This window comes from Musa acuminata, chromosome BXJ3-4 (genome assembly GCF_036884655.1).
Source record: "Musa acuminata AAA Group cultivar baxijiao chromosome BXJ3-4, Cavendish_Baxijiao_AAA, whole genome shotgun sequence".
NCBI classification, from domain to species: Eukaryota; Viridiplantae; Streptophyta; class Magnoliopsida; order Zingiberales; family Musaceae; genus Musa; species Musa acuminata.
The window spans coordinates 16,746,613-16,772,791 of NC_088352.1; the positions used below are offsets into that span (position 1 = coordinate 16,746,613).

At 39.1% G+C, this 26,179-nt stretch overlaps 1 protein-coding gene across 1 annotated transcript in view; it reads right to left on the minus strand.

Moving 5' to 3' along the window:
• Nucleotides 1-5,020: 5,020 nt before the first annotated feature.
• LOC103973012 (7-hydroxymethyl chlorophyll a reductase, chloroplastic) overlaps nt 5,021-26,179 on the minus strand; it is a 35,089-nt gene continuing 13,930 nt past the window's right edge. Inside the window, exon 20 of the mRNA XM_065148946.1 lies at nt 5,021-5,238. The gene's annotated coding sequence lies outside the window, so the exon portion shown is untranslated. The remainder of the gene's footprint in view (nt 5,239-26,179) is intronic.

Below are 26,179 nucleotides of genomic sequence, written 5' to 3' on the forward strand. Positions count from 1 at the left end.
ACACATCAAAGGGAGTTCAAACACGATCTTCTCTTACAACCTTTTGTGCAAATACCGCCTTTCACTCCCAAATTGAACCCAAATGCGTTGATGAAGCCATGAAAGATGATTCATGGATTATCGCAATGCAAGAAGAATTAAATCAATTTGAAAGAAATGGAGTGTGGAAGCTTGTTCCTAGGCCAAATGACCATCTAGTTATTGGTACTAAATGGGTCTTCAGAAACAAGCAAAATGAAAATGGTATCGTGGTTAGAAACAAGGCTAGATTAGTGGCCAAAGGTTTCAACCAAGAAGAAGGTATCGATTACGAAGAAACCTTCGCTCCCGTGGCACGATTGGAAGCCATAAGGATGCTCCTTGCCTACGCTAGCAGTAATAATTTTAAGTTGTTTCAAATGGATGTTAAAAGCGCCTTTCTTAATGGCTTTATTTCCGAAGAAGTCTATGTTGAACAACCTCCTGGATTTGAAAATAATAGTCTCCCTAATCATGTGTTTAGATTAACTAAAGCTCTCTATGGTTTAAAACAAGCTCCTAGGGCTTGGTATGAGAGACTTAGTTCTTTTCTTATTGAAAATAATTTCATAAAAGGCAAGGTTGATACTACATTATTCATCAAGAACTTTGAAAACAATTTTCTCATTGTTCAAATTTATGTTGATGATATTATCTTTGGTTCTACAAATGAATCTCTTTGTGAATCCTTTGCGAAAACTATGAGTCATGAATTCGAAATGAGTCTAATGGGAGAGTTAACATTCTTCTTAGGCCTACAAATCAAACAACTAAGCAATGGCATCTTTATTAGTCAAACCAAATATGCTGTGAGTTTGCTAAAGAAGTTCAAAATGAATAATTCAAAAGCCATTGACACTCCTATGAGCACCTCCACTAAGTTAGAAATTGATGAGAATGGAGAAAGCTTCGATCAAAAAACCTATAGGGGTATGATAGGAAGTTTACTTTACCTCACTACCACCAGACCAGACATCATGTTCAGTGTAAGACTTTGTGCTAGATTTCAATCAGACCCTAAGATATCTCATCTCAAAGCTGTCAAAAGAATACTCAGATATCTTAATGGAACTACCAATCTAGGATAATGGTACCCAAAATCAGAAAATTTTGAATTAACAGCTTATGCTGATGCGGACTTCGCTGGCTGTAGACTAGACAGAAAAAGCACATCAGGATCATGTCAATTTTTAGGACATGCCCTTGTATCCTGGTCATCTAAGAAACAAAACTCGGTTGCTCTATCAACAACCGAAGCTGAATACATTGCAGCAAGTGCATGCTGTGCACAAGTTGTATGGATGAAAAACACTTTAGAAGATTACAAAGTAAATCTTAAAGATATTCCCATTAAATGTGATAACACGAGTGCAATATGCTTAACTAAAAATCCTATACAACACTCAAGAACAAAACACATTGATATTAGACATCACTTTATACGAGATCATGTCACTAATCATGATGTAACCATAGAGTTTATTGATACCAAACATCAACTAGCTGATATCTTTACAAAACCCCTATGTGAAGAACAATTTGATTACATAAGAAGAGAATTAGGAATGTTGATGTGTCCGAATACTTAAACTAGTTAAAATTATTTTTCGGATGTTATTACATGCCTTGACAACGCTTGATCAAATAATATGTTGCAAATTATGTGACAAATATTTTTAACCAAATGCATGTAAGAAGTTCATTTTTCGGTTTGTATGCTAAAAATGGGATGTACCTGTACATTCTTATGAAAACTTTTTGAAAAATGACTTTCCTCCTTCAAGCAACAAACAATAAAGAGATATTCAAAGAATTATATGTGTCATGACTTCCTTTATATGCTTGATAATGCTATCATGCTTTTTGTTGATGACAAAGGGGGAGAAACATATGAATTGATAAACACTATGTCATAGCTGAACTGCCATAATCATGTCTATGCCATAGTTGCAAATACTTGAGTGATGCTATAAACAATGTTATAGTTATGCCATCCTTGCATCACCAAGAGATATGTGAACATGCGCTATAGTTTGCATCATGTCTTGATTTGATATTCTATATTGTAAAGAAAATGCAAACTTGCTAGAAAATCTCAAAAGTGTGCATCATGTAAAAAGTTCTTCGTAGCTTTATATGATTACATGATGAATAGTTACAAACACTATCATACAAACTTAATGATGTATGTCATGCCTTGACATCATTCTTGAAGAGATACATCATGATGGGCATCATAATGGGAGCATTGATAAGTTTAACTGATCTAACTTATCAATACGTCACTTGAATTCTTAGGTCTTGAATTCAAGGTTGACTTATCTCAACTATGGCATATAGATAGGGGGAGTTAAGGACAACTCCTTTATCAATTGATTGTCATCATCAAAAAGGGGGAGATTGTTGAATCTCGGATTTTGATGATGAAGTCAATTGTCATTTGTTATCTAATCTATGTGTTGAGATAAGTGTGCAGGATTAACTACGATCACGTTGCTACTGCCCTCTACGCCTTTACGAACGAGTTTCTAAGCTCTGATCTTTCAGAATCTGCATTCAAACGTAAATCGTGTTTTCGTACGATCTTCACACTGCAGTTTACGCTTACATTCGGATTCCATTTATAACTGCAAATTTCTTTCTACGTAAAACGCTTTTCAAGGTTCAAAACTGCTTTTAGACGCAAAACTACATTTAAACGTAAAATTACGTTTAGACGTAAAACTGCGTTTAGACGCAAAACTGCGTTTAGACGTAAAACTACGTTTAGACGCAAAACTGCGTTTAGACGCAAAACTGCGTTTAGACGTAAAACTGCGTTTAGACGTAAAACTGCGTTTTAACGTAAAACTGCGTTTGAACGCAAAACTGCGTTTAGACGCAAAACTGCGTTTAGACGCAAACTGCGCTTAGACGCAAACTGTGCTTTGACGCAAACTGCGCTTAGACGCAAACTGTGTTTAGACGCAAACTATGTTTAGACGCAAACTGTGTTTAGACGCAAACTGCGCTTAGACGCAAAACTGCGCTTAGACGCAAACTGCACTGTGATTCTGCTTTTATATCGAAATCACTTTTTATCGGACGAACGCAGCTTTAGCTTTTAAATTGCTGTAAGATTTCCGCTGCACTAATTCACCCCCCCCTCTTAGTGCTCTCGATCCTAACAAATATCGTAGTTAGCACAATGATTAAGTTGGAAATGGGAGGTGATCCCATTAACTTAATCTTGGGGCAATTGGGCCCCTGAAAAACCCAAATTGGGCCGAATGGATCAACCCATTCGGACCCTGATTTCTGCCAAGCGGTTGAACCGCCCAAGCCAAGCGGTGGCACCGCCTTGGCTCAATCTCCGAGCGAGACTAGGCGGTGCAACCGCCCCAGCCATGAGGTGGCACCGCTTGGGCTCGGTCTCCGAGCTCTGGTTGAGCGGTGCAACCGCCTTAGTCAAGCGGTGGCACCGCCTGAGCTCGGTCTTCGAGCTCTGGCAGGAGGTGCAACCGCCCCTGACAGGAGGTGGCACCGCCCAGAGGCTCAGTCTTCGAGCTCTGCCAAGCGGTGCAACCGCCTCAGTCAGGCGGTGCAACCGCCAGATCCCGGAATTCCGGGAATTGACAATTTTGAGCTCCAAATTCAAACTGGGTTAGGGCCTATAAATACCCCACCCTTTCAGCACTAAAAGGGCACTCAAAACACACCGAAATCCTGATCTTATTCTATGATTCTTAGAGCTCAAAATTGTTGTAAAGGCCAAAAGTTCTTCTCCCTATTTTCTTCCAAGTTTTGATCTTTAAAGAGAGGAGAGAAAATTCTGTAAGGGTTGTCTCCTAAGCCCGTCAAAAGGAGTGAAACTGTAAAAGGGTGGTTGGCCTTCGCCTATTGAAAAAAGGCCTCTAGTTAACGTCGGTGACCTCATCGGTGGAGGAAGCCAAAAGTGGAGTAGGTCAAGATTGACCGAACCACTCTAAATCTCGGTTTGCATTTACTTTGAGCATCTTATCCTTACTGCAAATCTCCTCAAAAGCTTACTGCTTTCTGCGCATATACGATCGGGTTTCAAGCTTTGCACTTTCCGAATCGGCGTTTAGACGTAAATCAGTTTTATCGTACGAACATCATATTTCAGTTTGCGTTTACGTTTTGATTTCAATCATAACTGCAAACTGCCTTTATATCCTTACTTTAACTGCATCTCGCTTAATCAAGTGATTTATGAACCAGCATTTAGACGTAAATCAGTTTTTTCGTACGAATATCATATTTCAGTTTGCGCCTACTAACTGATTTGAACCATAACTGCAAACTGCATTTATATCTTTGCTGTATCTCCTTTAATCAAAAGTTAAAATGATTTACGAATAAGGCTTTCTTACCGAAATCACTTATATCGAACGAACGTAGTTTTTTTAATCGTAGAAGGTTTTCTGCTGCATCAATTCACCCCCCCCCCCCCTCTTAGTGCTCTTGATCCTAACAAGTGGCGATGCCACTGCCTGACCATCCAAGTGCTGGGCGGTGCTACCACCCAGTCCAGCGGTACCACCGCCCGATCCTCGGGTCATTAGATGGGCTTCAAATCTAGCCCAAACCAGGATTATCCATTAATCCTAACCCTAATTACATGCAAACTATGCAACTAAAAACATAGTCCTAAGTAAGTTTTTAACCGGCAAACGTCGAGTCTTCTTCTAGCGAGCTTTCTGGCGATCTTCCGGCGGACATCCGATACACCCTCTGTCACGCCCCTCAAATAATATCGATGATTTTAAAATATTCATCACAAACCAATCCAGGATCCAAGCTAACATTTGAGGACACTGAAAAACATTCTATCAAATTCACATATATAAAACCTGTGCAGTTTATAATCATATATCACATCACTCGATAATTCACATTTATAACAACCCAAGCCAACTTAACAAACATGAATAACATTTATAAATCCACAAGCTAAGTAATTTATACAATCAGAACTCCAACCATTTACCACAAGTTCATATCGTCGTAAATTAGACTTGACATTTCGAAATTCCAAATAAGAGAGATCGTCAACACTTTTACAAGGTATATCCATTTCGGTTCATCGACAACATTTCATTAGATACAAAATATGCTTATACAACAATAACATAATAACCAACAAGACTTGCCCATAATTCTGAATAGCTCTCCACTGCCTTAGCCCAATTCAAACATCTCAAAGAGTGACAAGCTGACCTGAAAGATTTATATAACAACGAAGTGAGCTAAAAATAGCTCAGTAAGTGACAAAGCATATTCAGAACAAAAGGAACGGTTTCAAACAAGTAAGTTATCATAATGGAAGGCAGAATACAAGAATTCTCAAGGATACCATCTCATTAGATACAAAATCATATCTGTCATGTCATTCAAAACCTATTCGGTTCATAACAGATGAAGCATAGAGTAATTGGAGTATATCAACAACATACGAGATGTTTCAGAGTATATCAATTGCAAATATGACATTTCAGAACATATCAGTTCATAGCAAATGGAGCATAGAGTAATTGGAGCATATCAATAGCGTACGAGATGTGCCGAAGCATATCAATGGCAAATAGGACATTTCAGAACATATCAGTTCATAGCAAATGGAGCACAGAGTAATTGGAGCATACCAATAGCGTATAAAATGTTCCGGATCATATCAATGACAAATGGAACATTTCGGAACATATCAATGGTATGTGAAGCATTTTGAAGTATATCAATGGCATAGGAAATATTTTGGAGCATATCAAACAAAATACGAAACAGAAGCTCAGACGTCGTACCCTAGCATAGTGCATGTGAGGTTTAACTCAATGGTGGCTCCACGCCGTGATGAGTTCTCGACTCCATCCACGGGTAGCCCTTTCCTACTCGAGCCCTCTCACCCTACCCAAGTGCTAGGTTGGCTCTGAATTTCATATCAAACTGATAGATGGTGAAGTGGGATTCCAAACATAATATGGTCCATCCATTTCTGAATGACCACCAAACATAATCTAGAGCATCGCGGGCTCTAAGCACATACCCTTTACCATTTCTGGCAAAGGTCCAAATAATCCCACAAACACCAGAGTACAAAAGGGTATTGTGAACAATAAATTGGGACATATCGGAAGCACATGCGGAACAATGAAATGTACATGTGCCTTTATGAGTCATTACGATGCAAACATAATCCTTTACAAATGTATTCAGATTTGAAAGGAAATGAAAGGAAGTGTATACAAGGATTCCAAGCAATCACATATAGCTCAATTCAAATAAGAATGTTAGATGAAATCAATTTCCAAATGAATAAAACCAGAATATGTGAAATCGACCAAAGCTCGATTTCTGGCAGAATTCAAGAGGCACATTGAACAAATGATTCAAACTATCAATCGTGCTCCAATATACTCAATAAAGCTATCAAAAGAAAGGTTTATGAGTCTATATTTCGATCAAATAAGTTTTGTCTAAATCAAAGGTCAATACATGAAGTTATAATCATAACAAGGTAGAAATGTCAGAATCTCAAAAGTTGCACAGATTCAGATCGATATGCCTAGACAAGAGATATATCAAATGCAAGGCTAGAACAATTCAAAGTTCCTCATATTCAAATCAAATGTAGAGATAAAATTACAGTAAGGAAAGATCAGGACATTCGCAATAGGAAAGATTAGAATGCTTGCAATAGGAAGGATCGGAACACTTGCAATAGGAAAGATAAGAACACTTGCACAAGGAAGATCATAATACTTGCAATAAGAAAAATTAGAACAATTACAGGAGAAACGATCGGGAAACTTGCCTTTTGAAGGTTTTGATCCAAAGATTCGAAAAGGTGTACGCTCGAATCCTTTTTCTACTTTTCCTCCGTCCCCTCCTTGTTTCGTTTTGTGCACTCATTTTCTTTCTTTCTTCGCAACTACACCACGTGTCGAACATCAAGGCACAGTCACATGCTCTCTCTTACTCTCATTCCTTCTTTTTCTTTCCCAAACACAACTGCCACAACCACCACCGCTGCCGCTGCCACAGTCGCAGCCCCTTCCACCGCACTACCTTCCTTCCTCCCTTCTCTCGTTCCTTCTTTTTCTTTCCCAAACACAGCTGCCGCAGACGTAGCCACCACCACCACAGTCGTAATCACGGCCACAGCCCCCTTTTTTTTCCCTTTCCTTTCTTTCTCTTTCCCAAAAGCAGCTACTGCAGCCACCACCGCTGCCGTAGCTACCGCAGCCAACGTCGCAGCCGCAGCCACAGTCGCAGCCACGGCCGCAGCCACCATAGCCGCAGCCTCTTCTTCCTCCCCTGCTCTGTTTCCTCTCTTTCCATCCAGCTACAGCTGCCACTGCCGCAGCTGCCTCCCCTTCTCCTCTTCCTCTCTTCTTCCCTTTTCCTTTCTCTTCTTCTTCCTTTCCTTCTCTTCTTTCCCAACTGCACTGCTGCAGTCGCAGCCTCAGACACGGCCGTAGCCTCTTCTTCCTCCCCTGCTCATCTTACTCTCCTTCTTCTCTTCCAGCTGCAGCTGCCATCGCCGCAGCCGCAGCCCCTTCTTCCCCTTCTCTTCTTCCTCTCCTTCCTTTCTTCTTCTTCTCTTCTTCCTCACCTTCTCTTCCTCTCCTTCTCTTCCAGCTGCAGCTGCCACCACCGCAGCCGCAGCTCCTCCTTTCCCTTCTCTTCTTCTTCTCCTCTTCTTCTTCCCTCCTCCTCCCCGGCGTCACACACACCCTCTCCTCTGTTTCCTCTACAGGAAACAGAGGTATCACAACCTCTTCTCCTGCTTCCTCTTCTTCTTCTCTTCCTCTTCCTTTTCTTCTCCTCTTCGAACGCCCCACACCTCTCCTCTGTTTCCACTTGCAGGAAACAGAGGTGCTGCAGCCCTAGCTGCTGCCACCTCTCGCTCCTCTCCCTCTTCCCTTTCTTTTCCCTTTTCTTCTCCTTCTTCCTTCTCCTACCTTTCTTCTTCTTCTCTTCTTCCTCACCTTCTCTTCCTCTCCTTCTCTTCCAGCCGCAGCTGCCACCGCCGCAGCCGCAGCTCCTCCTTTCCCTTCTCTTCTTCTCCTCTTCTTCTTCCCTCCTCCTCCCCGGCGTCACACACACCCTCTCCTCTGTTTCCTCTGCAGGAAACAGAGGTATCACAACCTCTTCTTCTTCTCTTCCTCTTCTTCTTCTTCTCCTCTTCGAACGCCCCACACCTCTCCTCTGTTTCCACCTGCAGGAAATAGAGGTGCTGTAGCCCTAGTTGCTGCCACCTCTCGCTCCTCTCCCTCTTCCCTCTCTTTTCCCTCTTCTTCTCCTTCTTCCTTCTCCTACCTTTCTTCTTCTTCTCTTCTTCCTCACCTTCTCTTCCTCTCCTTCTCTTCTAGCCGCAGCTGCCACCGCCGCAACCGCAGCTCCTCCTTTCCCTTCTCTTCTTCTCCTCTTCTTCTTCCCTCCTCCTCCCCGGCGTCACACACACCCTCTCCTCTGTTTCCTCTACAGGAAACAGAGGTATCACAACCTCTTCTTCTTCTTCTCCTCTTCGAACGCCCCACACCTCTCCTCTGTTTCCACCTACAGGAAACAGAGATGCTGCAGCCCTAGCTGCTGCCACCTCTCGCTCCTCTCCCACTTCCCTCTCTTTTTCTTCTTCTTCTATTCTTCTCTTTTCCCTCTTCTTCCTCCTCTCTTCTTTTCCCTCTTCTTCTTCTTTTCTTCTTCTCCTCTTCTTCCTTTCTCCTCCCCAACGCCCCACAGCTCCTCGCTGCAGCCCTTGCCGCAGCCACCTCCTCTTTTCTTCTTCTTCTTCTTCTTCTTCTTCTTCTTCTTCTTCTTATTCTTATTCTCTTCTTCCTCTCTTCTTTTCCCTCTTCTTCTTCTTTTCTTCTCCCTCTACTTCTCTTCTTCTTCTCCCCACGCCCCACAACTCCTCTCTCTGTTTCGGGAACAGAGAACGTGGGAGGCAGTGGGATAAAACCGAAATATTCGATTTTCTTTATCTTTTTCTTTTTTCAACTTAACAGTTTAGTCCTTGAAATTTCTATATTTACATATAGGTCCTCTAATTTACATATAAATCTTTATTAATAAATTTTCAAAAGTGAGGGATATTACACCCTCAGATTTCTTTCAGCGGACTCCTAGTAGGCTCCCGATCTTGTGGTGAGTTCAACGAGTAGCCGAGCCTTCTCGGTGATCTCCACGAACCTCTGATGATCTCTTCGGCGGACTTCCGAAAACTCCAACAAGTCTCTGATTTCTTCTCGGTTGGTTCCAGTAGCATCTCCGACAAATCTTCGGACTCTCGAACACCCATCGAACTTGACTCGGTAGACTTGCTTTATGTCTTCAAGCTACCGTATTTAATCCTGCACATGTAAAATAAAAGTTCGATCTAGACAATTACTCCTATGCAGTTAATCAAGTTGTCCGGCATGTCATTGGTCCCTCGATGCTTCATCCGATTCTTCGGCGCATTGTCCTCTCTTGCGGCCTATTGCCCAATCGGCCAGTTAACTCTGCAATTCCGACATCCTTGACGCAATACCCACTCTTCTTGGCCCGATGCCCGAATCCATGGCCCGAAGCCTTCTGTCAATACGTTGAATGATCTAATGGCCCGACGTCCAATCTTCTGACATATTCCTGTTGAATCTCGGATTTTGATGATGAAGTCAATTGTCATTTGTTATCTAATCTATGTGTTGAGATAAGTGTGCAGGATTAACTACGATGAGATTAAGACAAGCAGCAGGAGTTGCCCCGGAGTCAAGATCATGATCACATTGGGAGTTCGAGAGTTCGACGGAAGTTCGGACGGTCGTCGGAGGTTCAGAGAGAACAGATCCGAGAAGTCCAGAAGCTTGCCAAGCGAAGCTCGTCGGAACTCGCCAAGTGGATCGTCGCAAAGTCCAGGAGTATGCCGGATGTCCGCAGAAGGATCACCGAGGGTCATCGGTTGATCGACGGAAGTTGGCCGGAAACTCGCCGGAAGAAGCGATTGACGCATCGGAGCAAGCTGCAGAAGTTGTCTTAGAGATAATCGTAGTTAGCACGATGATTAAGCATGAAAATGGGAGGTAATCCCATTAGCTTAATCTTGGGGCAATTGGGCCCCTGAAAAGATTCAAAGTGGGTCGAATGGAGTGAACCATTCGGACCCTGATTGCACCAGGAGGTGCAACCGCCCCAGCCAGGAGGTGCAACCGCCTGGGCTGAGGGGTTGAGAGGTGCAACCGCCCCAGCCAGGAGGTGCAACCGCCTGGGCTGAGGGGTTGAGAGGTGCAACCGCCCCAGCCAGGAGGTGCAACCGCCTGGGCTGAGGGGCTGGGAGGTGCAACCGCCCCAGCCAGGAGGTGCAACCGCCAGGGTTGCAAGGCTGGGAGGTGCAACCGCTCCAGCCAAGAGGTTGCACCGCCAAAGCTCAAGTTCCGAGCTCTGCCAGGCGATGCAACCACCAAGCTCAGTCTTCGAGCTTTGGCAGTGTGGTGCATCAGCCTGAGCTCAGTCTCGAGCTTTGCCAGGTGATGAATTCACCAAGCTCAGTCTTCGAGCTATGGCAGAATGGTGCATCAGCTTGAGCTCAGTTTGGAGCTCTGCCAAGTGATGCAACCACCAAGCTCAGATTTCGAGCTCTGCCAGGTGATGCAACCACCAAGCTCAGTCTTCGAGCTCTGCCAGGTGATGCAACCATCGAGCTCAGTCTTCGAGCTCTGGCAGAGAAGAAGCAATCGGCAGAGCTCAGTCTTCGAGCTCTGCTAGGCGGTGCCACCTCTCCAGTTGAGAGGTGCAACCGCCTGATCCCAGAAATTCTGGGATTAGATCGATTTGATCGTTTTGAGCTCGAATTTTGAATTGGGTTGGGGCCTATAAATACCCCACCCATTCAGCACTGAAAAGACACAGACCTATACCGAAATTGTGATCTTTTCTGTGATTCTAAAGAGCTCAAAAGTGTTGTAAAGCCTTGAGTCTCCTCCTTCTGTTCTTCAAGTTTTCAACTGTAAAGTGAGGAGAGAAAGGTCTGTAAAGGTTGTCTCCTAAGCCTGTCAAAAGGAGAGAAACTGTAAGAGGGAAGTTTGGCCTTCGCCCATTGAAGGAAGGCAGCTAGTTGACGTCGGCAACCTCATCGGTGGAGGAAGCCAAAAGTGGAGTAGGTCAAGGCTGACCGAACCACTCTAAATCTCTGGTTTGCGTTTATTTTCGAGCACTTTATCATTACTGCAAACCTCCCTCATCACTACTGCTCTCTGCGCTTTCACGAACAAGTTCTAAGTGCTGTTCTTCCAAATCTGCATTCAGACGTAAACTTGTATTTTCGTACATTACAGTTTACGTTTACGTTTGATTCTGCAGAACTGTTTTCCGCGCTTTTACGAACGAGCTTCCTTGCAGTTTACGCTTACATTTTAATCCTATTAATAACTGCAATCTGTCCTCTACGATTTTACGAACGAGTTTCAACATTTAGACGTAAAACTGCATTCGGACGTAAATCGGCTTTCTTCGCTCAATCATCAGATTTCAGTTTACGTTTACGTCTTGATTTCAACTGCATACTGCCTTCTGCGAATATACAAACGAGTTTCAAAGTTTAGACGTAAATCTGCGTCTAGACGTAAAACTGCGTTTAGACGTAAAACTGCGTTTAGACGTAAATCTGCGTTTAGACGTAAAACTGCGTTTAGACGTAAAACTGCGTTTAAACGTAAATCTGCGTTTAGACGTAAAACTACGTTTAGACGTAAAACTGCGTTTAGACGTAAATCTGCGTTTAGACGTAAATCTGCATTTAGACGCAAAACTGCGCTTAGACGCAAAACTGCGCTTAGACGCAATCTGCGCTTAGACGCAAAACTGCGCTTAGACGCAATCTGCGCTTAGACGCAAACTGCACTTAGATACAAACTGAGAATTTGCTTTTGCATCATAATCGTTTTTGAACGAACGCAGCTTTTTGTTTTTAAATTATTATAAGATTTCCGCTGCACTAATTCACCCCCCCCCTCTTAGTGCTCTTGATCCTAACAATTGGTATCAGAGCCCGGTTAACTCTCTAAAGGATTAAAACCCAAGAGAGATGGCATACGCCGGAAACCAAGAGGGGCATTCGATTACACGTCCACCCATGTTCAGTGGAACGGACTACACTTACTGGAAGACCCGAATGAGGATCTTTCTTATTTCTATGGATTTTGAACTATGGAACCTTGTTGAAAATGGATTTTCAAAATCTTCTCTTCCAATGATCGATTGGAACGATTTGGAAAAGAAGGCTTTCGCTCTTAATGCAAAGGCTATGAATGCCTTATTTTGCGCACTAGATAAAAACGAATTTAATCGTGTTTCAACTTGCGAAACTGCTTTTGATATTTGGCACACACTTGAAGTGACCCACGAGGGCACAAGTAGAGTGAAAGAGTCAAAAATCAATCTGTTGCTGCATTCTTTTGAACTTTTTCGAATGAAACCGAGTGAAACCATTGGCGACATGTTTACCCGTTTCACGGATGTCGTCAACGGTTTAAAAGGTCTCGGAAAGAGCTTTTCGGATTTTGAGCTTGTTAATAAGATACTAAGATCCCTTCCTAAGAGTTGGGATCCTAAAGTCACCGCCATTCAAGAGGCAAAAGATCTGCAAAATTTCCCTCTTGAAGAACTAATCGGGTCATTAATGACCTACGAAATGACCTGCAAAGCTCATGAAGAGCAAGAAGACATCCTTCCAAAGAACAGGAAGGATATGGCACTTAAAACTTCTGAATGCCACTTGAGAGAAAACTCAAGTGATGAGGATTGTGACGATGACTTGGCACTGTTGACAAGAAAGTTTAAAAAATTCTTCAAAAGAAACAAGTTTAAAAACGATGTGAAAAATAAACTTGAACCTAAGAAGGACCAAGTGATCTGCTATGAATGTAAAAAGCCGGGACACTACAAAAGTGATTGTCCCCAAGTCAAGAAAATAACAACAAAGAAGAAGGCGCTCCAAGCAACATGGGATGATTCGAGCGCATCCGAGGAAGAAGAATCCAACACCGAGCAAGTTGCTCATTACGCCTTTATGGCCATCGAAGGGGAGGTAACGGATTTATTAGATGCTGATTTATCTTTCGATGAATTATTAAATGCCTTCCATGATTTATTTGATGAATGCAAAGTTATAAATAGAAAATATAAGTTGCTAAAAAGGGTACATGATAATCTTACTTGTGAGTTTGATAAGTTAAAAGTCGAACATCATGATAGTTTAAACTCATGTATCAAATGTCATGATTTAGAAACTATACAAAAAGAAAACTTGCTGCTTAAGGACACCTTGAAGAAATTCGAGGTTGGTAGCAAGTCATTAAACATGATCCTTACAAACAAGGGTCATGCTCCCAAAAGAAGTGGGATTGGATTTGTGAGGAGTCCTCACCGAAATCCAACTACCTTTGTAAAAGGCCCCATCTTACACGTTCAACACCAAACCAAGTGCAACTTTTGTTGCAAATCTGGACACAAGACACATTGTTGTCCATTCAAGAAAATAAGTCCAAACAAATTAATTTGGGTTCCTAAAGGAACCATGATAAACTCTATGCAACATGATAGAAAATATAGATCTGTTTATGAGACACCCAAAAGCAAATGGGTTCCTAAAGATCATCCGTTCCTATAAAAACATTAAAAGTCTAGGCCGGAGCAAGAAATAATATTCTGCTCCTTGACTCTCAATGGTCATAAAATCAAAAAGGAACTCGCAACGCTTAAGTAACAAGCGGAAGCTATGAAATCACAAATACGATACAATTAGAAACATATGATATCCAAATTCACATACCCCTGATCTTCAAAACCTGTTCATCTACGAATCAATTCTTGTAGAAACTAAACATGTCATAAAAGGGACACCAAACAAACATTCGTATACACCTTAAAAGATCTATCTTACAAAGAGCTTCTTCCTTAAATGAAAATTCATACGAAATCATGTAACAAACATCAATTGCTCTGAAACTCTCCTCAAGGCAAAGGCTCCCTAAATCAAAACATCCTAAAATGCTCACCTGCTGCAGGCGGTGGCACCTCTCCAGCTGGCGGTTGCACCTCCAGCCTTCACGGGTTGCCAGAGGTTGCACCGCTCCAGCCAGAGGTGCAACCGCCAGCAGCTCTGCCCCCTTAAAATCACGCTAGGGTCGGCTAAGGAACCGACCCCAACTCACCCCCATTCCCTCCTCTACTCTTCCAAGACTCCTCCATTCCCACTTCACTCCTCTAAGCCTTCCAAATACCTCCCATTTCGGAGCAAAACATCAAGAATCCTTCCTTCTCTTGAAGATTTCACAAAGGTATTCTCTAAGAAGCTCTTAAATTCTGTTTTGTTCTTCATTTTCTTTAGCTCATCATCATCCCTTTAAAACAGCAGTAGTAATGGGATCTAGAAGATCCTCAAGGGACAAGGGAAAGAGGAGAGTAGTAGAAGAGTTTGATCTCACTCTTTTTGATTCCAAAAACCATGCTGAAAAATTTCTCTCCTTCGAACTAAGAAGCATCAATAAGGGAAAATATGTAGATCTGAATGAACTAAGAGATGTAGAGACTATCCATTGGTTTGCAAACCTAAATCTACTTCCCATTTTGCAGATCAACGAACCCATTTATCCTAGACTAGTTCGATTGTTTTACAACAACATGCAAAAAGATGATGAAGAAAGGATATCAACCTATCTCTTAGGACAACACATTTCAATCACTGATAGATTCATTTGTGATATAATAGGTATCCCCATGAAAAGCATAGGACTTTACTTCAAAGGATCATGGGATGAAAATACTATTGGAACATCTTACGTTGACGCCTTAGGAACAATCCTTGCCAATCCTAACATAGAATCTATTTCTAAAAGTTGTGAACATCTAATGCCTTTTAACACTAAGATACTTCATCATATCATGACTAGTATAATTCTTCCTAAGAAATATCATCATGATGAAGTGAGTCAATTGGAATTAGGAATTATGTACCTAATTATGAAAGAACGTGACATTTGTCTTGGCTATCTGATCCAACAAAACATGTTGGAATTATCTACAAAAGATATGATGCTCCCATATGGTGGAATTATTACTAGAATAATGAAAGCTTACGACATTCAAATACCACTAGAAGAAGAAGTAATGAAATCAGATAGATACAGCATAATAAACAAAAATCTACTTCACCGACTGAGATGTCACTATAGAAACGGTAACTGGGTAAGAATGCCTAGAAGAACTAATCCCCCTGAACCTGAACCTGAACCAGAGCCGGAAACCCCAGTCTTTATGAGTACCCACTCTCCTCCAATCTGTCCCTTTGAGGAAACACATCCGGTTGAGCAAACTCACACATCATCCATCGAAGATATCGGGATTCGGATGGACCGATTTGAGCAACGACAAGAACGGCTTGAACTTCGACAAGATCAAATCCTAACCGAGCTACAACAAATCCATCGACAATTTGACTCTTTATTTAAGCACTTTAATCTTCCACCTCATGAATAAGCTTGTATAAACATCTGATGTTTTTGATATGACATGTTGTAAACTCCTTATGTTATTCATGAAGGACTTTGTCTTTATGGTTACCTGATATGCTACCCTGATATGGTTATCTTTTTCTGTGTAAGCATATTTGCAAACATCTCTCGTTGTTTATCTCGTTTTTGCACTAAAACTAAAAAAGGTTTAAAAGCCTATGCCTTGAAAATATGAAGCAACATACCAATGTAAGTTGATAAATCAGCAGTATGACATTGATATGGTTGCTATTGCTAATATGATTGCTATCATGCCATGTATCAAACAAAAATTTGCATCATACGAGCTGATATCTTACCATGTGATGCAATGCTACACTTGCTGAAATAAAAATCCTGCTATGCAATATGATATAATGCTGCACTTGAAATAATTGTGTTACTACATCAAAATTATTTTTCGGATGCTATTACATGCCTTGACAACGTTTGATCAAATAACATGTTGCAAATTATGTGACAAATATTTTTAACCAAATGCATGTAAGAAGTTCATTTTTCGGGTTGTATGCTAAAAATGGGATGTTCCCGTACACTCTTATGAAAACTCCTTGGAAAATGACTTTTCCTCCGTCAAGCAAAAACAATAAAGTGATATATGTGTCATGACTTTCTTTATATGCTTGATCATGCTATCATGCTTTTTGTTGATGACAAAGGGGGAGAAAAATATGAATTGATAAACACTATGTCATAGCTGAACTGCCATAATCATATCTATGTCATAGTTACAAATACTTGGTGATGCCAGAAAAATATGAATTGATAAACACTATGTCATAGCTGAACTGCCATAATCATATCTATGTCATAGTTGCAAATACATGTGTGATGCCATAAACAATGTTATGCCATCCTTGCATCACCAAGAGATATGTGAACATGTACTATAGTTTGCATCATATCTTGATTTGATATTGTGAAGAAAATGCAAACTTACTAGCAAATCTCAAATGTAAGCATCATGTAAGAAGTCCTTCGTTGCTTTATATGATTACATGATGAATGGTTACAAACACTATCATACAAACTTGTTGATGTATGTCATGCCTTGACATAATTCTTGAAGAGATACATCATGATAGGCATCATGATGGGAGCATTGATAAGTTTAACTGATCTAACTTATCAATGCGTCACTTGAATTCTTAGATCTTGAATTCAAGGTTGACTTATCTCAACTATGGCATATAGATAGGGGGAGTTAAGGATAACTCCTTTATCAATTGATTGTCATCATCAAAAAGGGGGAGATTGTTGAATCTCGGATTTTGATGATGAAGTCAATTGTCATTTGTTATCTAATCTATGTGTTGAGATAAGTGTGCAGGATTAACTACGATGAGATTAAGACAAGCAGCAGGAGTTGCCCCGGAGTCAAGATCATGATCACATTGGGAGTTCGAGAGTTCGACGGAAGTTCGGACGGTCGTCGGAGGTTCAGAGAGAACAGATCCGAGAAGTCCAGAAGCTTGCCAAGCGAAGCTCGTCGGAACTCGCCAAGTGGATCGTCGCAAAGTCCAGGAGTATGCCGGATGTCCGCAGAAGGATCACCGAGGGTCATCGGTTGATCGACGGAAGTTGGCCGGAAACTCGCCGGAAGAAGCGATTGACGCATCGGAGCAAGCTGCAGAAGTTGTCTTAGAGATAATCGTAGTTAGCACGATGATTAAGCATGAAAATGGGAGGTAATCCCATTAGCTTAATCTTGGGGCAATTGGGCCCCTGAAAAGATTCAAAGTGGGTCGAATGGAGTGAACCATTCAGACCCTGATTGCACCAGGAGGTGCAACCGCCCCAGCCAGGAGGTGCAACCGCCTGGGCTGAGGGGTTGAGAGGTGCAACCGCCCCAGCCAGGAGGTGCAACCGCCTGGGCTGAGGGGTTGAGAGGTGCAACCGCCCCAGCCAGGAGGTGCAACCGCCTGGGCTGAGGGGCTGGGAGGTGCAACCGCCCCAGCCAGGAGGTGCAACCGCCAGGGTTGCAAGGCTGGGAGGTGCAACCGCTCCAGCCAAGAGGTTGCACCGCCAAAGCTCAAGTTCCGAGCTCTGCCAGGCGATGCAACCACCAAGCTCAGTCTTCGAGCTTTGGCAGTGTGGTGCATCAGCCTGAGCTCAGTCTCGAGCTTTGCCAGGTGATGAATTCACCAAGCTCAGTCTTCGAGCTATGGCAGAATGGTGCATCAGCTTGAGCTCAGTTTGGAGCTCTGCCAAGTGATGCAACCACCAAGCTCAGATTTCGAGCTCTGCCAGGTGATGCAACCACCAAGCTCAGTCTTCGAGCTCTGCCAGGTGATGCAACCATCGAGCTCAGTCTTCGAGCTCTGGCAGAGAAGAAGCAATCGGCAGAGCTCAGTCTTCGAGCTCTGCCAGGCGGTGCCACCTCTCCAGTTGAGAGGTGCAACCGCCTGATCCCAGAAATTCTGGGATTAGATCGATTTGATCGTTTTGAGCTCGAATTTTGAATTGGGTTGGGGCCTATAAATACCCCACCCATTCAGCACTGAAAAGACACAGACCTATACCGAAATTGTGATCTTTTCTGTGATTCTAAAGAGCTCAAAAGTGTTGTAAAGCCTTGAGTCTCCTCCTTCTGTTCTTCAAGTTTTCAACTGTAAAGTGAGGAGAGAAAGGTCTGTAAAGGTTGTCTCCTAAGCCTGTCAAAAGGAGAGAAACTGTAAGAGGGAAGTTTGGCCTTCGCCCATTGAAGGAAGGCAGCTAGTTGACGTCGGCAACCTCATCGGTGGAGGAAGCCAAAAGTGGAGTAGGTCAAGGCTGACCGAACCACTCTAAATCTCTGGTTTGCGTTTATTTTCGAGCACTTTATCATTACTGCAAACCTCCCTCATCACTACTGCTCTCTGCGCTTTCACGAACAAGTTCTAAGTGCTGTTCTTCCAAATCTGCATTCAGACGTAAACTTGTATTTTCGTACATTACAGTTTACGTTTACGTTTGATTCTGCAGAACTGTTTTCCGCGCTTTTACGAACGAGCTTCCTTGCAGTTTACGCTTACATTTTAATCCTATTAATAACTGCAATCTGTCCTCTACGATTTTACGAACGAGTTTCAACATTTAGACGTAAAACTGCATTCGGACGTAAATCGGCTTTCTTCGCTCAATCATCAGATTTCAGTTTACGTTTACGTCTTGATTTCAACTGCATACTGCCTTCTGCGAATATACAAACGAGTTTCAAAGTTTAGACGTAAATCTGCGTCTAGACGTAAAACTGCGTTTAGACGTAAAACTGCGTTTAAACGTAAATCTGCGTTTAGACGTAAAACTGCGTTTAGACGTAAAACTGCGTTTAAACGTAAATCTGCGTTTAGACGTAAAACTACGTTTAGACGTAAAACTGCGTTTAGACGTAAATCTGCGTTTAGACGTAAATCTGCATTTAGACGCAAAACTGCGCTTAGACGCAAAACTGCGCTTAGACGCAATCTGCGCTTAGACGCAAAACTGCGCTTAGATGCAATCTGCGCTTAGACGCAAACTGCACTTAGATACAAACTGAGAATTTGCTTTTGCATCATAATCGTTTTTGAACGAACGCAGCTTTTTGTTTTTAAATTATTATAAGATTTCCGCTGCACTAATTCACCCCCCCCCTCTTAGTGCTCTTGATCCTAACAATTCCTCCGGCACAACATGATTTTCTTGCTTTAATTGTCTCATCCTGAACGAAGCACCCTGCGTCACTCAAAACATAGATTAAATCATAAACACATATCAAGTAGTTTCATCATCAAAATACGAGATTCAACAATCTCTCCCTTTTTTATGATGACAACCACTTGATGATGGAATTAACCTTAACTCCCGGAGTTTAAATAAACTCCCCCTATCAATATGCCATATTGATAGAACCTTAAATTCAAGCCAAATTCAAGTCATTGCAAATATTTATTATGAATATTTGCAATACGTCATCATGCATAACATGATCATACTTCTCCCCCTTTGTCATCAACAAAAAGGAGAAGATAGAAAGTTCAATACATTACATGAAAAAATATAGTGTTAAATTTTATCATCATGCAATCGAGCAATTAAATATGTGAAAGTTTAGCATGTTTGCTTTTCTTGAGATAGCAACTGTTTGCTTCTCTTTAGACTAGAAGTTAGCAATTTTTATGATATGCAAGTTTTGCTACATGCAAGCTAGCAAAAAATTTCGAAAGCAAATGCAAGATAGCTTTCTTGTATATCATGATTCTTGCTTCCTATTGCAATATGCAAGTTGCAAGTTTTTAAAATGTCCAAGTTCAACACATTGCATAATTAATATAATCTCCTAGTTTTATCATCATACAATTTTGCTATTATCATCGATATGCAAGGTAGTATGATAGTAATTACTACAACATATAAGCTAGCAAATTTTACAACACTTTTAGAACATGCAAGCTAGCAGTTTTGAGATGTTCAAGAAAGCATCCCTTGCTTCTTGAAATACACAAGTTTGCTAGATGTGCAAGTTAGCATGTTTTGCTTCTTGAGATAGGCAAGATTGCATATTTGGTATGCAAATTTATAGTATGCAAGTTATCAACTTTTACATATAAAAAGTTAACAAAAAGATGTGCAAGATGGACTATTTTGCCTCTTTTCAAAATATGTAACTTGGCACATATTGCTTCTTTAAGATTTGTAAGATAGCACTTTTGCTTGAGATTACAAGATAGTATTTCTTGCTTTTGAGTTGAGCAAACTAATAAGTTTTGCCCCTTTTTGCGATATGTACATTTACAATTTTTGCTTCTCTTATCTTGTGCAAGCTAGCTATCTCCCCTTTGTCATTGTCAAAAAGAAGGGAAGACCCTTTACATCAATTTCTAAATCATGACAAAGGTAAGTATCAATCTTATTTGTGCATCATTATGTTTTCAAATTAAAATATGCACAACTTCAAAACTTTACATTTGTATCCTTACTTCATGCATTATATAAATAAATTAATCACTATGGGCATATCATACATGATACATCATTTTGATAATAAATCATAGCATTTATCAATATTTTGATCATGATACCAAGCATTCATCATTTAGAGCATTCATGATATACATTATATGCATATATCATCACAATAAAAAGCAATTGCATGCATAATTTCAAATCATAAATGTTTCAAATCATGATGGTATTAATCATTTCATCACATTAGGAGTATCAAGAGGAATTAATTGGGTGATGAGATAAATATTTCATGAATACATGGAATTGTATAAAAAATCATATCATAAATGTTTCATACATTCATATCATCACATGAAGGAATATAAACAAAGATTGGTGATGAGACATTACTTCATGAATGCAATAAAATTCATATTGCATATCGTGGTTTATTAGAACTAGTCTTTTTTTTTTGTGAATAGAAAAATTAGTATGAGAGCAAGATCTCAATTCATGCATATAAAATATTCAATCATCAAAATCATGATTCATCTAGAAAATGCTCCTCTTTAAATATTCAAAGAGAGATCTTAGGAGATCAAATAATAAGATACTTTCAAATAAAATTTTAAGTCAAGAATTTTAGAAAAAGATATTCTCTTTAGTAAATCACAAAAGGAAACGTAGGAGAAAAAGATTTCAATTCATACATAAGAACTCTTATGATTCATACTGAAAATTTTCTCAAAATGTAAGAGAATAAAAAGTAAGAAATCTTGATTCATAAAGGATTTCATGTTATAAATTTTAAGAGATCAGGATCATAATTTCGATAAAAATTTATTCAAATTTAAATCATCAAAATCATTATCAAAATCCAAGATATTCACAAAGATGATACAAATGGATTCATCAAAATCAATAAGATAGAGCAAAATAATTTTCAAGAAGAATGTTTTCCTCTTTTTGGTTGTTTCAAAACATATGATTTTATTTCATTTATGTCAAATAAAAACATGTATCATGTTTAAAACCGAAAGTGTAAAATTTATTATAACAAAGATCAATAAGGCACTTTTATTATGGTAAAAATCAATAATCCGTAAATCGCAAGATTCATCATGCATAATTTCAAATTTTATTAAGCATGATCATTATGCATGACACTAAAACATGGTTTCAAAATGTTTACTATTTTCATTATACAATTTCATCATTATGCATTATCATATTTTGAAATTCGAACATGCACAATTTCAAAACTATATCTTTCATTTTTCATGCATGATACAAATAACTCAATCATTATGAGCATATTATATACGATATTCAAGCATTCATGATAAATCATTTTGGCAACATGATCATAGTTTTCAAATGATGATATCTAAATGTCAAAGTTCATTATATCCTATCATGAATGATCATTAACTTCTCATTTATATTTCATATATTATTCAAATTATCAAGAGAATTTTGGTGATGAAATATACATTTCATGAATATAAGAAATTTTACATAATAAAATTCAAGTCATAAATTATCAAGATGTCGAGTAGCATAGGTTAATTTGAATAAATCATTTTTAGTGAATACCAAGAAGAATCACATCATGAAAGAATTTTGATTCATGAAAAAGTTTTATGTATCGAGAAATCAAGAAAATTGAATATCACACGTTACATTCAAGAAAAAAATCATCATTCATTTTCAAATCATTCAATTTGTCAAATCAACATTTCTTGGTATGCATGATATCAAAGCATGATTTCAAATCTTCAACATATAACATGCATGAATTCAAAAATTGAAAGGAGAAGGAAAGAATTCAAAGGTACAAAGATTTCAATCATCTCATAAACAAAAAGGATCAAGTCATGAATCCAAAATTCTATGAATCATTTCGACAAATCTCCTTTTAAATAATCAAAATGATCGAAAATCTCATATTATTCCAAAAAATCAAGATCATGATTTCGATAAAACTCATTTCGAATTCAAATTATCAAAATCATTTTTATGATTCACAAAATTCATAATATAAGTAGATTCATGATTTCATTGATAATAGATTTTTCCTTTTTTTTTTTAAGAGTGTTTAAGTGATTGATTTCATGTTAACATGCTTTTCAAATATGCATCAACGTTTAGGATCAAAAAAATAAATTTCATCATAAAACCATCAAGACCAATTAATTATAAAAATCATTATGTATTACTTTAAAATCTCATGCATAAAGTTATCAATCATGGTATTAAAACTTCAATATTTTTATTACAACATCAAACACTATTAAGTATACAATCGTCATGCATGACACTTATACTATTTCATATAAGCATGCGTATTTCATTTATGTCAAATCAAAACATGCATCAATTTTTTTTTTAAATCGAAAAAGTCACTTTTAATATCATGAAAATTGATAATCCATAAATCATAAAAATCATTATGCATTATTTCAAAAGAAAACTCATTAAGCATGATCATTCTGCATTACTTCAAATCAAACATGATTTCATTTATTTTTAAAATATTTATCATGATAGGACATACAAGCCAAAGAAATCATTAAACATAAAGTATATTCATCAATCATTGTTTCATTGAGCATAAGGTATTTTTAACCAAAATAATTTTGTTATTTGTTATAGTCATGCATTTTTCTTTTTAGATTAATCTATCTTTTTATGCTTAGTTTTCAATACAAAAGCCATGCATCATCATTAAGCATGATGTTAAATTTCTTAATATTTTTATTAAGATATCAAGCATGGTTTCAATCAAAATCGAAAATCATCAAGATACATATTTTTTCTTCTTAAGAAAAACATACATATGATCATTAGATTTAAATCTAACGTTTTATTCTATAAACATAAAACATGCAATTTTCAAGAAAAATAATTATTCAAAAAAAAAAAAATGCATCACGAAAAATATCAAGTAATTTAAAAATGAATTAAGGGGGTTTCGATTATCTCATTATTGAAAGCCGTTAAGGCAAAGTTTGCCACCTTGTCTTTCTTGATTTTCTCCTCATCTTCAGAGGAGCTCAATTCATCCCAATTTTTGTTCTTCTTACATTCAAAGCAAGTAGTTCCGTTCTTTTTGCTTTTTAATTTTTGTTTCATTTGTAGTTAAAGTTCACCATCACTTGAGCTTATGTTTCAGTGGTCTTCATGTGTTCTATGTCTCAAATCCTTCCTGTCCTTTGGAAGGTTGTTCTCGAGTTTTCTTTTTGTCACATTGTTCATTTCGTAGGTCATTAAAAACCCAATAAATTCTTCAAGAGAATATGTTTTAAGGTCCTTGGCCTCTTGAATGGCCATAACTTTTGGATCCCAACTTTTAGGAAATGATCTTAAGATTTTAGTTACAAGTTCAAAGTTAGAAAAATCTTTACCAAGAGCTTTGAGTCCATTGATGACATTCGTAAAATGGGTGTACATGTCTCCGATGGACTCACTTGGTTTCATTCAGAAAAAGTTCGTAAGAGTGCACAAGAATGTTGATTTTGGACTCTTTTACTCGGTTAGTGCCTTCATGAGTGACCTCAAGAGTTCTCCAAATATCAAAAGCCAAATCACAAATTGAAACACAATTAAATTCATTTTTGTTAAGTGCACAATATAAGGCATTCATAGCCTTTGCATTTAGAGAAAACATCTTCTTCTCCAAATCATTCCAATGGTTCATTAGAAGAGAAGACATTTCAAATCCATTTTCGACTATATGTGCCATAAATTCAAATCCAAAGAAAGTAAGAAAACTCTCATTCGAGTTTTCCAATAAATGTAGTCCATCCCATTGAAAAAGGGAGGACGAATGAGAGAGTAACCCTCTTGAAGGCCGAAAAGAGCCATTTCTGATGGAAATCTTCAACTTAGCAACCATATACCCCGATAGCTAAAGAGCTATGATACATATGGAATGCAAATTGACCCCCTCTAACGAATTGAAATAAGATGGATCATTCAAGATTGAAGTTAGGAAAACTATTCAAATCACATAATCAATGAAAATTTGATAAAGTAATTAGAATAGCACTTTGATTCTCTTAAAACGCCACAAACTAAGAAGCTTGATAAGTTGAAAGGAAAACCAATATTTTTGGGTTTTGAATGCTACAAACAGAAATGCTTGATAAGTTTCAAAAACACTCACCGTTGTTGTAAGTTGAATACACTTCTCAATTTTTGGATTCTTACAAAGAGAGTCAGCCTTGTTTATATAGTACAAAGGCCAAGTACAAAGGGAATGAATCCATTAAATATATTAAATGACATTCATATTCCTAATGCATGAATGTAGATTACTCATGAATCTACATTGAATTGATTTGAATAATTATTCATGAATAAGCCCACAATTCCTAATATGGTCCAATATGGCTGAATGACATTTATTCTTCAAAGATGACTAAAAATTCATCCTTCTCTCAAGGTTGAACTTTCTCTTCATGATGTTGACTTATTTGAATCAGGTTGATTATTTTAGGCTCTACTTGTATCCATAGAACCTTTACCAAGTTTTGACTAGCTTGCTCCTTCCAAATGCCTTCTAATAAACAAGTTAAGGCTTCTTTCATCCTTTTAGTTTTTGCTCTTGTTATTGGTCCTCGATGAATAGTTAAAGGGTCTTTGGCATAATTATAATCAACTTGATCATTCATATCAATTTCTATTTGGGTGTTAAACCAAAGTAAAAAACCGTGGCTCTGATACCAATTGTTAGGATCGAAACGGCACAAAGAGTCGAGGGGGTGAATTAGTGCAGCGGATTAAAACTTGTAAGTTTGAAAACGAATTCGTAAATGCAAGGATATTTCAATTCGATAGTAACTTGAGTAAAGTGAGAAGATGAAAACGAAAGCTTGCGGTAGTGTAAATAACAATTTCAGAAAGGTAAGTACTCACACATTCAAGGAACACACTAATTTAAAGTGGTTCGGTCAAATGACCTATATCCACTTACGAAGCCTTCTTCGATGAGGCTCCCAACTTCCACTAGCAAATCACTTTAAAGGGAAAGGACAAATACCACTTTTACAACGTTTTACAAGTGGTTCACACTCTTACAAATTTTCAAAGAAAAAAAAGGAGGTGAACACTCAAGCAATTGAAAACAAGACTTGCTAAAGACTTTGCTAAGGCTTTTTTTCTCAATCTATTGCTTCTCAAAAAGTTGTATTCTCTGTTGAGAATTGAGGGGTATTTATAGACCCCAAAAGGATTTAAATTTGAGCTTCAAATTTGAATTCTCTTGGGTTCCCGAAGCTGGCGATGCCACCGCTTGTTAATATCACATTGACCGTTTACTGGCGGTGCCATCGCCTATGGGTGGCGGTGCCACCGCTCGACAATTCTAGTGCTGGGCGATGCTACCACCCAGTCCAGCGGTACCATCGCCCGATCCTCGGGTTATGGGCGGTGCCACCACCCGGTCCGGCGGTACCACCACCCGATCTGATGGTTCCACCGCCCGACCGTACGAGTCATTAGATGGGCTTCAAATCTAGCCCAAACCAAGTAATATCGGGCCTAGTTGGCCCCTAACTAGGATATAAGATTATCCCTTAATCCTAACCCTAATTACATACAAACTACGTAACTAAAAACATAGTCCTAAGCAAGTTTTTAACCGGCAAACGTCGAGTCTCCTTCCGGCGATCTTCCAGCGGACTTCCGATACACCCTCA